This window comes from Bufo bufo, chromosome 8 (assembly GCF_905171765.1).
Source record: "Bufo bufo chromosome 8, aBufBuf1.1, whole genome shotgun sequence".
Lineage (NCBI taxonomy): Eukaryota > Metazoa > Chordata > Amphibia > Anura > Bufonidae > Bufo > Bufo bufo.
Window position 1 is genome coordinate 192,710,478 of NC_053396.1, and position 15,790 is coordinate 192,726,267.

General features: G+C 42.6%; 1 protein-coding gene across 1 annotated transcript in view; it reads right to left on the reverse strand.

Annotated features, from left to right (window-relative positions):
• Positions 1-15,790, reverse strand: part of LRFN1 (leucine rich repeat and fibronectin type III domain containing 1) — a 209,339-nt gene that overhangs the window by 81,526 nt on the left and 112,023 nt on the right. Inside the window, exon 2 of the mRNA XM_040404862.1 lies at positions 7,496-7,584. The gene's annotated coding sequence lies outside the window, so the exon portion shown is untranslated. The remainder of the gene's footprint in view (positions 1-7,495; positions 7,585-15,790) is intronic.

The window sequence follows — 15,790 nt, forward strand, 5'->3', positions numbered from 1 at the left end:
GAGTTTCTCCTCCAGCCGCGTCTTCAATCTCGCGATGTATCACACAAGTTGGCGCAAAAGTCTCTCCCGACAGTAAGTATTTGGTGAGGGACTGCGCAGGCGTGCGGACTTTGAAATATTTTCCTCATCTTGTAGGATGGATGGGCGCAGGCGCATCTACTTAGAATAAGTTTTTTATTACCCCCTCCCCCCCCCCAAGAGGCGCACCAACTTAGAAGAATTCCTTCTTTAGCCCACCGTCCCAAAGTGGAGCGCATGAGCGATAGTTTTGGAAATAGGTATATTATAACATTCTAATGCAGCAGTTTAATTACTTGGTACTACAGTAGATCTATCTAAAGATGGGTAGCTTTTCCTATATTGCGAGTTTGCACCATTGTGCATGTATTTACCAGGATGGAAGCTTTCTATATTCTAACTGATCACAGAGGATCAGAGGTTTTTGCTGTACTTATTGAATATTAGTATCTGTATAATTCATATCCCTATCTTGGTCATTATTTAGGTATATGTCAAAATTAGGATCCTGCAAGCTGCTCCGCCAGCCCCACTCATCCATGGGTCCCATTGGTCCCAGGGAAAAGACGCCCACCCATCTCCATGGTAGGTATTATCATCTTTCCACTGTATTATATCTATTTTTCTTTTTTATTTTGTCATCTTTTTTTCTTTTTCTTTTCATTTTGTCACTTACAGTGGGATGCGAAAGTTTGGGCAACCTTGTTAATCATCATGATTTCCCTGTATAAATCATTGGTTGTTACGATAAAAAATGTCAGTTAAATATATCATATAGGAGACACACACAGTGATATTTGAGAAGTGAAATGAAGTTTATTGGATTTACAGAAAGTGTGCTATAATTGTTTAAACAAAATTAGGCAGGTGCATAGATTTGGGCACTGTTGTCATTTTATTGATTCCAAAACCTTTAGAACTAATTATTGGAACTCAAATTGGCTTGGTAAGCTCAGTGACCCCTGACCTACAGACACAGGTGAATCCAATTATGAGAAAGAGTATTTAAGGGGGTCAATTGTAAGTTTCCCTCCTCTTTAAATTTTCTCTGAAGAGTAGCAACATGGGAGTCTGAAAACAACTCTCAAATGACCTGAAGACAAAGATTGTTCACCATCATGGTTTAGGGGAAGGATACAGAAAGCTGTCTCAGAGATTTCAGCCGTCTGTTTCCACAGTTAGGAACATATTGAGGAAATGGAAGACCACAGGCTCAGTTCAAGTTAAGGCTCGAAGTGGTAGACCAAGAAAAATCTCAGATAGACAGAAGCGACGAATGGTGAGAACAGTCAGTCAACCCACAGTCAACCCACAGACCAGCACCAAAGACCTACAACATCATCTTGGAGTCACTGTGCATCATTCAACCATTCGGCGCACTTTACACAAGGAGATGCTGTATGCGAGAGTGATGCAGAGGAAGCCTTTTCTCCTCCCACAGCACAAAAAGTGCCGCTTGAGGTGGGCTAAAGCACATTGGACAAGCCAGCTTCATTTTGGAATAAGGTGCTGTGGACTGATGAAACTAAAAATGAGTTATTTGGCCATAACAAGGGGCGTTATACATGGAGGAAAAAGAACACAACATTCCAAGAAAAACACCTGCTACCTACAGTAAAATATGGTGGTGGTTCCATCATGCTGTGGGGCTGTGTGGCCAGTGCAGGGACTGGGTGGGAATCTTGTCAAAGTTGAGGGACGCATGGATTCCACTCAGTATCAGCAGATTCTGGAGACCAATGTCCAGGAATCAGTGACAAAGGCTGGATCTTTCAACAAGACAACGACCCTAAACACTGCTCAAAATCCACTAAGGCATTTATGCAGAGGAACAAGTACAACGTTCTGGAATGGCCATCTCAGTCCCCAGACCTGAATATAATAGAAAATCTGTGGTGTGACTTAAAGAGAGCTGTCCATGCTCGGAAGCCATCAAACCTGAATGAACTAAAGATGTTTTGTAAAGAGGAATGGTCCAAAATACCTTCAACCAGAATCCAGACTCTCATTGGAACCTACAGGAAGCGTTTAGAGGCTGTTTTTCTGCAAAAGGAGGATCTACAAAATATTGATTTCATTTCTTTTTTGTGGTGCCCAAATTTATGCACCTGCCTAATTTTGTTTAAACAATTATAGCACACTTTCTGTAAATCCAATAAATTTCATTTCACTTCTCAAATATCACTGTGTGTGTCTCCTATATGATATATTTAACTGACATTTTTTATCGTAACAACCAACAATTTATACAGGAAAATCATGACGATTAACAAGGTTGCCTAAACTTTCGCATCCCACTGTATTATCATGATGGTCCCTTATCTGTCCATATTCGTTATGAATAAAGAGTTTTCTCTATTGTGTTTATTTTATTTTTTACTCTTATGTAAATTAGAAAAGTGCTGTTCCATTATCTTACAGAAATTAAGAAAAAGTAAAACCTTCATTTATTCCAGTTGGTGACAGAGATTTTAGTCTCCCTGTCTAGGGCCTGCCTTGACTTTCTGTATCCCCCAGATTTTGAGGCCTGAGGGACTGGCTCTATGATATTTATTTATATGTTTTGACAGGGGTGTTTCTTCATTTGTGTTCAGGTTACTAAGATGTTTAGAGATTGGAGACGCGGCTGAAGGAGAAACTCCTAGCGTGTGTGAACCTATCGGAACGAGGAAGAAGGTGTGGCAAAAAGGGGTGAGACGGACTGGAAACCACACCATAGGCAGTCATAATTATGTCATCGTGATACGAATCTTTAAAAGATGGTCCCCGTCCCCAACACACATACCTGCACGATCCCCTGGGAGTCCAGCGAAACATGTCGAGATGCAGGGTGGATTGTTTTGCATGTGTGCATGTGTTTTTAGGCTCAGTGCAGTGAGGGAGCTCCAAATATAGGAGCAAATTATAGCTAATATAGAAATAGAAACAAGGTAACTACAAGCCGCGATACCAGGCTATAGTTGACATTGGGATAATATAACTGCTGTGAAGCAGCACAAACGCAGCGGCATACAGAGCTAAAGAGGGAGCGAACCCTGGCCACGGATAGTTTTAATCTGTCATAGTTTAATGAGCACTAATTTACATCATGTTTTTAAGAGAATTGACAAATAACAGTGATGTTTTATAAAAATACAACAGCGCATGAAACAAGACGTAGATAGGTCCTATTGGACCATTTGTTAGTTCACTCATTTAGTTAACGTCGACATGTGCTGTGAGGTCGCATCAATTTGTAGTTGTCAAGGCAAGTATAAGGCACAAGGTTTCCAGAGGCGGAGGTGGTGTGCTCAAAGAAGGAGAAACATAGGGGGGCTTCACAACTATGCATATAAGTACAAACAAAAACAAAAGATCTCCTGTTAAATGAAACAATTGAACGTTAAGACCGAATGGTGCCTGGGACCTGAATCGGTAGATCCATTCAGTTTCCCTCTGAAGGATCTTTCTGTTCCAATTTCCTTCCCTCGGTGATGGGGGAGACATCTCTAAAACAGAGAATTTAAGTACACGTGGGTCCCCTGAATGCTTTTCGTTAACATGGGTTGAACTGAACTGGATGGACAAATGTCTTTTTTCGGCCTTATGTACTATGTTATTATGTTATTATGTGTTGCTACGGGTGTGGTCTCCTTTTTGCATACCTCATGAACGTGCTCACAGACCCTCCTTCTCAGTTCCCTGAAGGTCTTACCTATGTAGTCCATAGGACAGGGACATTGGCAAATATACACAACTCCTTTACTCTTACAATTAATGAAATCGTGGATAGGGATTGTCCTTTTGGTGGCAGAGCCTGTGATTGTTTTTGAGACAGAGATAAAACTGCAGGCCTTACAAGTGCCAGAGCGAAACATCCCTGTAGGACGTCGGTCAAGCCAGATGCCAGTAACAGCCAGACCCATGTAATGGCTGTGTACAAGACGGTCCCTTAAAGCTCCTACCCCTGCGGTATGTAATACTAGGGTACGGGGACATAATCTGTGTCAGATCCTGGTCCATCAATAAGATGGGCCAGTATTTGTCATGGATGGTTTTGATTTCAGGACTGGCCACGTCATAGGTAAAAATGAGACGAATTGATTGCTTATCTTCCGGGGGGTTTTGGGGGACCAAAAGATCTTTTCTATCTCTACCTAGTGCTTGTCTTAGGGTGGTCTTAGGATTACTCCTCCCAGTGAACCTGTTGTAAAGTTTTTTAGACTCCTGTAGAATTCCTCAAGGTTCGTGTGTAGACTCCTAGACACCTGTAGAATTCCTCAAGGTTCGTGTAATTCCCTCGAACCCTGAGGTACTGGCCCCTGGGATTCCCCTTTTAAGTGTGGGGGATGGTATGGCATTGGTGGCAGACAGTTTCCTAAAGATCGTCGTAACCAGTCTGTCGCCCTGTTTCTTGACCTTAACATCCAAAAAACGGATACATTCAGAGTGCAACTCATATGTAAACCTCAGACCGATGTTGTTGATGTTCAATGCTTCAACAAAAGTAACAAACTCCTCCTCCTTGTCATTCCACAGTACAAACACATCATCGATATAACGTGACCAAAATATTATTTTGTTATTCCACCACATTTCATGGTCAGGGAAAACGATATTATCCTCCCACCAGCCCAGGAAGAGATTAGCTTATGTGGGAGCACAGGGGCTCCCCATTGCCGTCCCCCTAAGCTGGTAGTAGAATCGTTCGTCAAACAAAAATAAATTGTGGGTGAGGGTAAATTCAAGGAGTGTGATAACAAACTGATTGTGCCCCCTACAATACGTCCCTCTAGTACGCAGATATTCGGCCACCGCTGTGAGACCCTTATCGTGTGGAATGCTACTATAATGTGACTTCACATCTATACTTGTCAGAAGACACGAGGGATCAAAACGGAGAGTCTCAATCTTGTTGAGAAAATCCATTGTGTCTCTGGTGTACGATGGGAGAGATAGGACAAATTGACGTAGGACCTGATCCAAATAAACACCACAATTTTGTGTGATTGAGTTCACTCCTGATACAATCGGGCGACCCTTCAGTGGGTTTGTCTCCTTACGGACCTTGGGGAGTCCATAAAATGTGGCTATTTGTGGTGCCTCAGGTAAGAAATTATATTTGGTTTGATTAATTACCTTTGAGACAAGCCCTGATCCTAAGATGGTATTAGGCTCTGACACAAAGGCTGCTGTGGGGTCTGCGGGTAGAACCCGATATCCGTCCGGATCTTTCAGAAGATCCAGACACATGTTACGATACTTGTCATGATCCATGACAACAAGATTCCCGCCCTAGTCAGAAGACTTAGTAATTATGGATCTATCTCTCTCCAGTGATTTAAGTGCCTCAAACTGATTGACAGATCAGTTCCTATGGTGTGCGGACTTAATATTCAGTTGTTCAAGTTCAGAGGTCACAAGGTGTTGGACTGTACTCTATACTTTTGCAAATTCATGAAAGTTACGTTTGAAAAATCCCTCTGCTCTGCGCAGAGTCCCTTATTTTATGTCAATGTTCCCAAGCAGAGTGTTTGGTAATGTGAAGTGAACCGTCTGGCACCAATAGCGATAAAATGTTACTTGCTTTAGTAGAACAACATTTAAGGGGTTGTCCTTTCTGGACATTTATGGCATATCCAAAGAATATGCCATAAATGTCTAATACTTGTAGGTTGCAACTTTAGGTCTTGGTAACAGAGCTCTGTCCCGTGCTACCAGGAATGGAGAGGAGGCCACACATGCATGGCTCTTAACATAAATTTTATGGGATTTCCAAAAACAGTGTTCTAGGCTAGTTTTGAAAGTCCTATAGAAGTGAATGGAGAGAGCCACGCATGTGCGGCCACTTCTCCATTTAAAATGGCATGAGACGGGGCTCTGTTCTCAAGATAGAGGCAGGTCCTAGAGCTGGGACCAACACCGCTTGGACATTTATGGTGCATACTGTGCCTATGACATGAGTTTCCACAAGGTAAAACACGTGTTCCATTACTGCTGATGCTAACGCGTTTTGAAAACTGTTGTTCTCACTTATGGCCTACTTTGCAGATCTTGTTGAATACTATAACGAGATATACAAATTAAAAGAAAACATAGAAGATGCAAACTTCAGACATTATATCCATGTTGCTATGATCCGTGGATGTTGATCCACCGTGCCAACCACCCAGAAGTGGAAGGCTGCTGACCCATGGGGATAAGGGGCACCAGAGTGGAGTACCTGAGGAATGAGACTAACTCATAGTCAGGAACGGGTTGAGGTCAAAGTCCAGGATGGCAACTGTCAGTATACCTACAGGAAAACAATTATAGCTCAGATAGCAAGGTAAAGCAGCAGAACCTAGCAGGATCTGTATTGATCAGGCAAAGAGTGAGAGAGGCAAGCAGGAGTTTATAGGGGAGCTGGTAACTATGTAGTTAGTTGGCAGCTGGACAGAAACACACGGAGCAAGGAGAGAAAGGGTGTAACCCCTGCTGTGCTGAACCTGAGGTGATACTGTAACACCCCAGAGTGGTGTTACTACTTCTGTAGCTTGCTACTGTCTTTATTGGTCTAACCTCATGTCATCTTATGCATTTATTTCCAGGTCCCCCAAACTGTGCATTACTAATCTGTTTGCAACTGTTATGTTTATGTAATGTACCTGGTTCACCAGCAGGTGGCAGCAAACACGGCAGAGCTGTACTTAGAGAGAATGGAACTGCCCATTCCAATCTAACCCCCCTCTGGAGAGAAGTGGGCTAGCCCTACTTCCTGCAGGAAGGGTGGGGACAAGTTAGAGTTAGTCTAGTTTTACCCCCAGCTAGGGGAAGGGTGTGCAGGGGCACGTCTCTGCTGGACATGCCCACGCCAGCCAGAGCACCTTAAGCTCTGCTGGCCATGGAGGCCAAAGCTTGAAGCTTCAGGAGCCAGGAGGAAAGTTCCCTGCAATAACCTAGAGTCAGACTATAAGGTGAAGTGCAGCATACAGAAGAAGCTGAGTTATACAGCCAGCCTGTCAGTACAGCAGAGTGAGATAAAGATATAGCAGAGTTGAGTTTGCCTGCCAGTTTAATGCTAAAGCCTGTTATTTCTTCAAAACCCTCAATTATTCCCCCTATTTATTACTTTGGAGCCAAAGCCTGGGGTCCAGCGGTATCTAGGTAGGAGCACCATGACACACATAAAAAGACATTTTAGTCCGCACTATACCACTAGGTATTCCTACACCTGGGACGCGTGACACAGAAGGCCCTGGGCGGAGGCGGCCAGTTACAATATTCACTGAACTAAGCTCCTATTCACACATACACACTGGATTTACGGGTCCATGGGGGTGTCTGATATTTTGACAGGTACAGTATTTCTGCAATGTGAACATAACCTTAATGATGTATCAGAAGAATCATCAAATTCAAGTTCAATAACCAATTCAGCTCTAACTCTCTCATATACACATTAGTGGAATCATTAGTATGGAATACAGTATGAAATTAAGGGAACATGTGTACCTACCTCTTAACAGTGCTGGGATATTACATCTTGAAGTTAACAAGCTGGAGTCGCTGTCATGTGTACATTGCAACAAGGGAGTTTAGTTGTATCTGGAAATTAAAGAAACATTTATGAGAGTCATAAAGACGCCTGTGTGTAAATCATTCGGGTTATGTAACAATGAACTCAAATATATCTAATAAACCTTTGAAATCAGCATTTCATTGTTGTAAAAGATAACTTTATATTGTGCTAACAAAGTTGGTAATAAAAGCAACATTTTACTGTATACACCTGACAGTTTTCATGATTAAGTCTTAAATTCTACAAGCCCGAGACGAACGGCGAAGATTCCTGGCACAAAAAAGATCAATACTGTTTTCAGGTTTAAAGAAATAGATTTAAATACGGATTATTAAGTGAGCCACAGACACAATGTATCTTCGCCGGGGGACTTCTTGTGCTTCTATATTCAAGATGAGCGGAGGAAAAGTATCAGAAACCCGAGACATGGACATAAGCACCAGGTATGGGACCCATAAGATGAGATGGTCAGCTGAGGAGGTAACAGCCAGAGGGCAATGCCATCTTGTTCTACAACAAAAAATGGGAAAGGGTGCGTAAACATGAGTGGGAACAAGGGAGGCATTTTAATTGTGTGGGGGCACTTTATTGTGTGTGGGGAAACAAGGGGGCGAATGATGTGTGTGCAGACATCAAATGGGCATTTTACCCGTATGGGCACAAAGGGGGGCAGTTTAACTGTATGGGAGCCATTAAGGAGACATTTTAACTTATTGAGGCACTAAGGGGCCTTTTAACTGTGTGGGGATCAAAAAGGGGCATTTTAAATTGTTGGGTGCACTGAGGGGGCACTATTACTGTGAGGAGGGCAGTGTTACAGTGTAGGGGCACCATTACTGAGCTGATGCCAAAGAGATAGGAACACTAGTTCTGCGGTGGAGAAAGGGGCGGCACTACTGCTGTGTATGGACACTGCGGGGGGCACCGTTACTGTGTAACGACTATACTGTGTTACAGCATTATGACTTGATGCCACTAAGGAAGCACTAGTACTGTGTTGGGCAGTAAAGGGGCACTATTACTGTGTAGGGCACAAAGGGGTGCACTGTTATTACCTGATTGTGTGATTATCACTATTACCATCTAGGGCACTATCTGTTATGGCACTAATATTTTGGGGGTAACTATAGATATGGGGGGATCTAGGGAAGCAGCAAGGACAGTATTGGCGAATGCAGCAGTAAGGTAATTTCAAAGAGGCAGTAGGATGGGAAATTTGGGTACAGGGTGAGTATAGGTTGGAAGAGTGCTGGAAAGCTAAGATCTAATAAGTCATGGTCAGGAAAAGTAGTCATGGTGGTCTGCATCAGATGGAGAACAAAATAGAAAGTGAATGACAGCAACTACATGCAATGTCACTTGTGATATACTGAATTCATTTGCACTGTATTCACCTACAGAATATGTTCTGCAGAACCCCCAGGTAGAACTAGTAGTTTACCACCATATGATCATTATTATGGTGGTAAAATTGTCCTTTGTACAGTGCATTTTATTTAGCCACTACTCAATGGCAATGTGTGGTCCTGGTGTGGACGTATTATTTGGTAACAGTATGGTGGTGTTATTCAGGCACTATCTGATGGTTATATGTGGTCAAGGTGTGCAGTATTGTTTAGACCTTAATTTACATGGTATTATTTAAAGGCTGTGTGACTAGTAATACTAATATCAAGAGTTCTCTCCTGCCACAGCGCCACTAGGACAAGGTGTACAGTACAGCAAAGTTTGCTGAGCATAGGATGTGACTGCCATTGTTTAGGGTCAAAGGAATGAATGTCTCTTCTCCACAAGAGGAGACGAGGAGGAATCTTTTCCACTGATCTCTGTCAATGTCTTCTGTAATAGTAGCAATGAGAATGGGGGTTAGATTGTGCACTCTGAATCTAGCCAAAGCTTTATAATTAAAGGGGTGGCCCATCTCACTCACCGGTGGCATATTGCTAGGATATGCCTCCAAAGTCAAATAGGAGCATGTCCCATCTCTGTGACCTGCGCCTATCTTTAGTACTGGTCCCTTAAAGTGAATAAGGGTGCTCCACCAGTTACCAACCATCCACCGGTAACTTCTTTGAGAGTGATGGCTATTTCTGGAACTCCCATAGAAGGGAATGGAAAAATGGACGAACTTGTGCCATACACTCTTCATTCACTTCTATGGAAGTTCTGCAAATGGCCAACCGTGCTCGCTCTGCCCTTTTTTAGAACTCCGATAGAAGTGAATGGAGAGCATGCTACTCATGGGCAGTGCACTCTGCTTCACTTTGGAGGCACCATTCTAGAGAAAGATGTGTGTCTCAGAGGTGGGACCTACACCTATAGTAATTTCACAACAGTGAAGATAAATGGCATGGCAGCTCAATGGTTAGCACTGGTGCCTTGGGTCCTGGGGTTCAAATCTGACTAAGGACAACATCTGCATGGAGTTGAGATGTTCTCCATGTGTTGGGTTTCCGCCTGGTACTCTGGTTTCCTCCCTCTCTCCAAAGACATAGTGATAGAAAATTTAGATTGTGAGCTCCATGGGGATAGTGACTGATGAAAATGTCTGTAAAGCGCCACAGAATATATTGGCGCCATATAAGCAAAATAAATAAATAATAGAAAAAATGGAATTCTAGCCTGGATGGGTCTTGACTATATGAGATGTATGACATCCAGGTTGAGTTTAGGTGTGAAGATTGTTTTGAGCATCTTTTGCCTTCTAGACCACTTTATTATGTGACTTTGTTTGTATATGTATGCCTGGAGGTGGGGCAACCTCAGGTTTGAATGTTCCTTGATTTTGATCTATGGGTAACATTCAGGTGCACCTGGGCAGCCTGCGTCACATGAGCCAGTTATAGGTGGGACTCACAGCCTCCTCTCTCCTCCCATTGTATGTGTGATTTCATGCTGGAGGTGACTGGGAGCTGCTGGCTGTGTGTCGGACTTTATGCACCTATCATAAATTGTCCATACGGCATAGGTAGGTTAGAGTTAGGTCCCATGCCATTTTGAGAGACCTTGACGGGTGCACGGGCTCCAGTATGTTCTTGATATAAGAATATATTGGCAAAAGTCTAATTTTAATATCAGCGTGAGGGTTTAGCCATATATTGTCAATTGCATTTACCATTGTAGTGCACCATTTTCAGTGATTTTCTGTGAAGATTGTTTTCCAAAAATATACTAAAATCATTTAATAATAAAATCATGATCACAAGTAGAGACGAGCGAATCGAAGCTGACAAAGTCGAATTCGTTCCGAATTTCATGAAAAATTCGATTCTGAACAAATGCAAATGTCCTCGCGCTTCGCGGTAACAAATCGCAATTTTTCATAACATGGCGGCTAGCCGGCTACACGTGTGAGGACATGGGACAAGGAACTCTGGTAAGGCGGGATGACCCATGATGCCATGCATGCAGCCAATCAGCAGCCAGCCAGCCCGGTGATGTCACAGCCTTATAAATACGGCGGCCATCTTAGAGTCTGCCATTCACCATCGTACTTTGTTCAGGGACAGACGTGTATGCAGGCGAGTGAAAGAAAACCTAATTGTTAAAAAAAAAAATGGAAAAAAGTGATTTACTAGTGCAGGGAAAGGATAGCGAGAGGAATCATTTTACAGGCAGGGAGAGACGTGTGCAGATGCTAGTAGGGAGAGTCATAGGAAAAACCTCATTGTGAAAAAAAGCGATTTACAAGTGCAGGGAAACATTACTTGGGGATCCAGATAGTCATAATACAGCTCTGTCATTCCAGCAATTAGTTATTGGGGTGCGAGTGCTATGTTGAAAAGCCTTTAGTGGCTTTTATCTGTGGCTGATATCATTTAGTGGCCTATTTCAGTACAATACGAGAAATATTTACGCAGGTCACTTTTGTTGTTATTTGTGCTAAAAGCAATTATTGCCATATTTCACTACAATACGAGAAAAATAGACGCAGTTCACATTTGGTGTTATTTGCGCTGAAAGCGTTTATTGTCATATTTGTCGGGGGAGGGACTCTACTTGTATAAGCGTTTAGTAGAACAGGTTATGTAGACATCTATGTGGAATCAGCTGACGACGGTGTAAAATTAGTGCGCTTCTTCTTTACACTAACATTGACCTGTAAGACTGAGTTCATACTTGAGTTATTTGGTCAGTTTTGGCCCAGTGACTGCCCAAATAAGTGAAGTGTGCAGTGATTCTAAGAGTGACGCCTGTCATCTGCATGTCATACTGACTCACAGTATTATTTCACTACCCCAGCAGACTCCCTATGCGTGTTACTGCACGGCACAGTGTTCTACACCCATATAAAGGCTCTATGCATCCCGGAAATAGCGTTTTTTGATGTGATTCATCGCAAATTAATTCGGATCAAAGCAAATTTTTCCGGAAAATTCAGCGAACCAGCAGAATCAAATTTTTTAGAAATTCGCTCATCTCTAATCACAAATATCAAAAACTGAGAACATTTTGCGGTTTGTGGGGTCATCGCTGGACTCAGAATTTCCATACTATCTACGTTATCTTCTACAAATGAAACTCATGCAATATTCCATTTGGTGAACCTTCAGTCACAGCCACCATTTTTCAGGGGGATCTGGAAAAATCCATTCGATTGAAAATGATCAGTTTTTATCTACTTCATCGAGAGATCTTTCCATCATCGTTTCATTTGCACATGGTCAAACAACCAACATTAACTTCTGGTTTTCTTAAAGGGAAGCTGTCTCCAAGATCTTGGACTATTATCTTCAGTGACACATGAGTAGTACTGCAGATAGCAGGAGTCCAGATGGCTATTTTTTATTTTCTGCCTGTTTGAAGAGCATGAAAATAGTCTAAATCTACAGCAGCAATGGAGCTGGAGTAGATTTAGAAGAGGAGGTGGATACGCTGAAGTATGTAGAGGCCGGCGTCCGCCAGCGCAGGGCTTTACTAAGACCGGTGTCTAAAACACTGGTCTTAATAAATGACACCCTTAGTTTCCAGCAGTACAAGAAACTATTTTAAAGTGGTCCTCTTACTGACAGTTCCCATGTGCACTATTAGGGCAAATAGATATTAGAGGTCCAGAACTGTCTCAAACCCCCACCAGTCGATATATATCACTTGTACACACATTACATTCATAAGAAATGTATGGCCAGTGTTGGTTTCTTCTCTGATTACAGCTTATCAGTGGTGTTAGCTTCAACAGAAGAAAGGATTGTCCCATATCTCTTAACTATCCCATTTATAGTGATTTTCCTAGGAAACTGACCCATAAAGGGTGGAACATGTGGAATTCCCAAGGGTGGGTATTTCTAGGAGGTTTGTGGCATTCCTGGGTGGATCAGGGTATAATTTAGGGAAATGTTGGGAGCCAGACTGCCTTGGGGTGGCCATGTCACAGTACAATAAAGGCTGTGTTCAACGCTAAACAGATACATTTTTTACAATAGAATCCTATTGTGACGGATGTGTGGCATTCATCTAAGGCATCCGTTTAAATTAAATGCCATGTGTATTTGCAGTACCCCAGAGCACAGGGTATCAGCAAATTGTTAGTTTCATTATGTTATATAATGTAATGTTATATCATGCTATGAATTGCACACAGAATAACCTGGTATGGATGGCACCGCTGGGGTTAACAATCCTTGCTCAGCCCTTGTAGGAGATAAGTTATGGACTGCCCCCACCCCCAACCCTAACTAGGTCAACAGTGGAGTTCAAGGAGAGAGGAAGCTGTGACTTGTTTTTCCTCTTCATAGGCCCATAAAGCTACAGAGACTCACTGATCTCTGCATGATCTACAGAAGGAGAGAAGGAGTAAGATGAGGGAGAGAACTAGAGAACTTAGAGTCTTTATGGCCAAGCATTGGAGTCAGTAAGATAACCTGCTACCAAAAGCTGTTAAGACTTTATTGCAGTGAGGGGAATACTGCTAAGACACCCTTCACACCTGGGCCAGTCGTATCTCTAAAACCCTGTATCCTTCAGTGGACACTGAAAGGGTACTATTGCTAATTATAGATTCTACTATAAAATAATTGAGACAAAGGGAAACGGGCCATATCTCCATACATCGCTATCTGGGAAGAATTGCACTGTGTACAGTTGGAACTGAGTTTTGCTATCGTTGGATGTACTACAGTACAACGCCTATCTTGCACTTCAGTAAAAAGAAGAATTTCTTCTGTTACGTCTGGCCTGGTTACTGACTCCTGCATCATACACCGGCCGTTGCACTCTAAACGCCCTGCCTTGCTTTGCACCCATACAGACACTTAACATCATGGCTACCCTGACTGCCACCAGGGAAGAAAGGGTGCCCCATCCTTTCACTGCACGGTCGTAGGGAGCAACAGTGTGAGGAAAGCCACCGTGATAGACTTTCTACAGCCAGATCCACTATTACTCCCATCCTCTACTCCGGCTCCTGATGGGCTTGCTGCATATACAATAAACATGGGACAAAAACATCATATGAACACAGCCTGAGAATTTATGGTTAGATATAAAAATAGCTGTTTAACCCTAAGTGATAATGTTCATTTTACACGGGGCGCCTATGGAAATGATTTCTCGCACTTGACGACTATATACAGTAGGTGAAATAATTGCATTATCACTTGTTTTGTTATGTAACTGAAAATGTAGAATTATGCATAGCGTTGTGTCACATAGCTGATTGGATAGGTGCTTTGTATTATTCCTGCTTAGCAACAGTGGATGTCTTGGCTCAGTGACGGACTGGGAACTTAAAGTGGCCCTGGAAAAAATGCTAAAAGTGGCCCCATTTTGTATTCGTGTCCAAATTTATGGAAGGCAGGGCCAAAATAAGTAGGTAGGGCCAGCAATATCATATTGTGGCACATTATACCACTCCAACAGAGCCAAATACCACAGTCCATCACAAAATACTGCAGCCAACAGCACAAAATACATCCCCAAAAACATCCACTGGCTGGCCCTGAGGAGGGCTCAGGCGGCCCCTTGGGCATCAGACCACCGGGAAATTTCCCTGAAAGGTCTATGGCCAATCCGCCCCTGTCTTAGCCTCATAGTATTATTTTTATGTAGCATCTACAGGTTCCAGCTGGACATAAAAACATCAATATGGTACATGCAATGAGTATGGTCCCAAATAAATCCTATCGCTGTTAATTATCGTTCTCATCAACAAGATACTGTCCAAAAAGTGCTATGATCAGCCGGATCTCCTGCATTGTGGTCACTTGGTCAACACTAGAGATGAGCGAATCATTGAAAAATTTGATTAGACTGTTTCGTCGAATGTTACAAAAAAATTCGCTTTGTGATGAATTACTTCATCACAAAGCGCATTCTACCCTTCAAATGGCCGCGTTCATACATGATAGCGGCATCTGATATATAACAGATTGTAAAATTTTTATTAAAAAAAACAAAAACAAACAAATCATACTTACCTGACGCATTAGCTTGCGACGGGCCGGCCGGCACCATCTTGCTTGAAGATCTAATGTGAAATCTCATGCGGCCCGAGATGACGTCTTATGGGGCCTGCCTGTTGGCGTCATACGTCACCGCGCACTGAATTTTGGACGGGAACTTCAAGCAAAATGGCCGCAGCCGGCCTGTTGCAAGCAAATGGATCAGGTAAGTATGAGTTTTTGTTTAGTTTTTTACACTACTTCAGTTTAATCGATTCGCTACCACGAGGCACAAGGAAATTCGGTTTCACAGCAAACCAAATTTATCCTGGAATTCGGATCGAAGACTTCGATTCCCTGAACACTAGTCAACACTATTGGTCATTTTAAAGAACTCACATTAGACCCTGGCCTTAAGGATGGAGCAGCGAGATCAGCTGATATGGCTGATAGCAGACATTAGGTTCTCAAATTTATGGCTCAGTAGAGAATTTAAAGCCGCACTCAAAGCAAACCTGATATGACTAGTGCAAATTCTGAGGAGCATCGAAGAGTAAATCCATGTCTTATGTGCTACCTCCTTAGACATAACACAGCATATTAGTTTTGCCTACAAAAGTGGTATCCGACCTGAGGCTCTCCAGCTGTTGCATAACTACAAATCCGAGCATGATAGGATTTGTACTTTTGCAAAGCTGGAGAGAGACAGGTTACATACCACTGGCCAAGAGTATTCCTTTACAATGTACATCCATCCAAAATCCTTGAAGGGCTTCTCAGGGTATAACGACCTTTTAAAGGGGTTCTCTGGGAATTAAGTAAATGAAAATACTTAAATATTACTTAATTATAA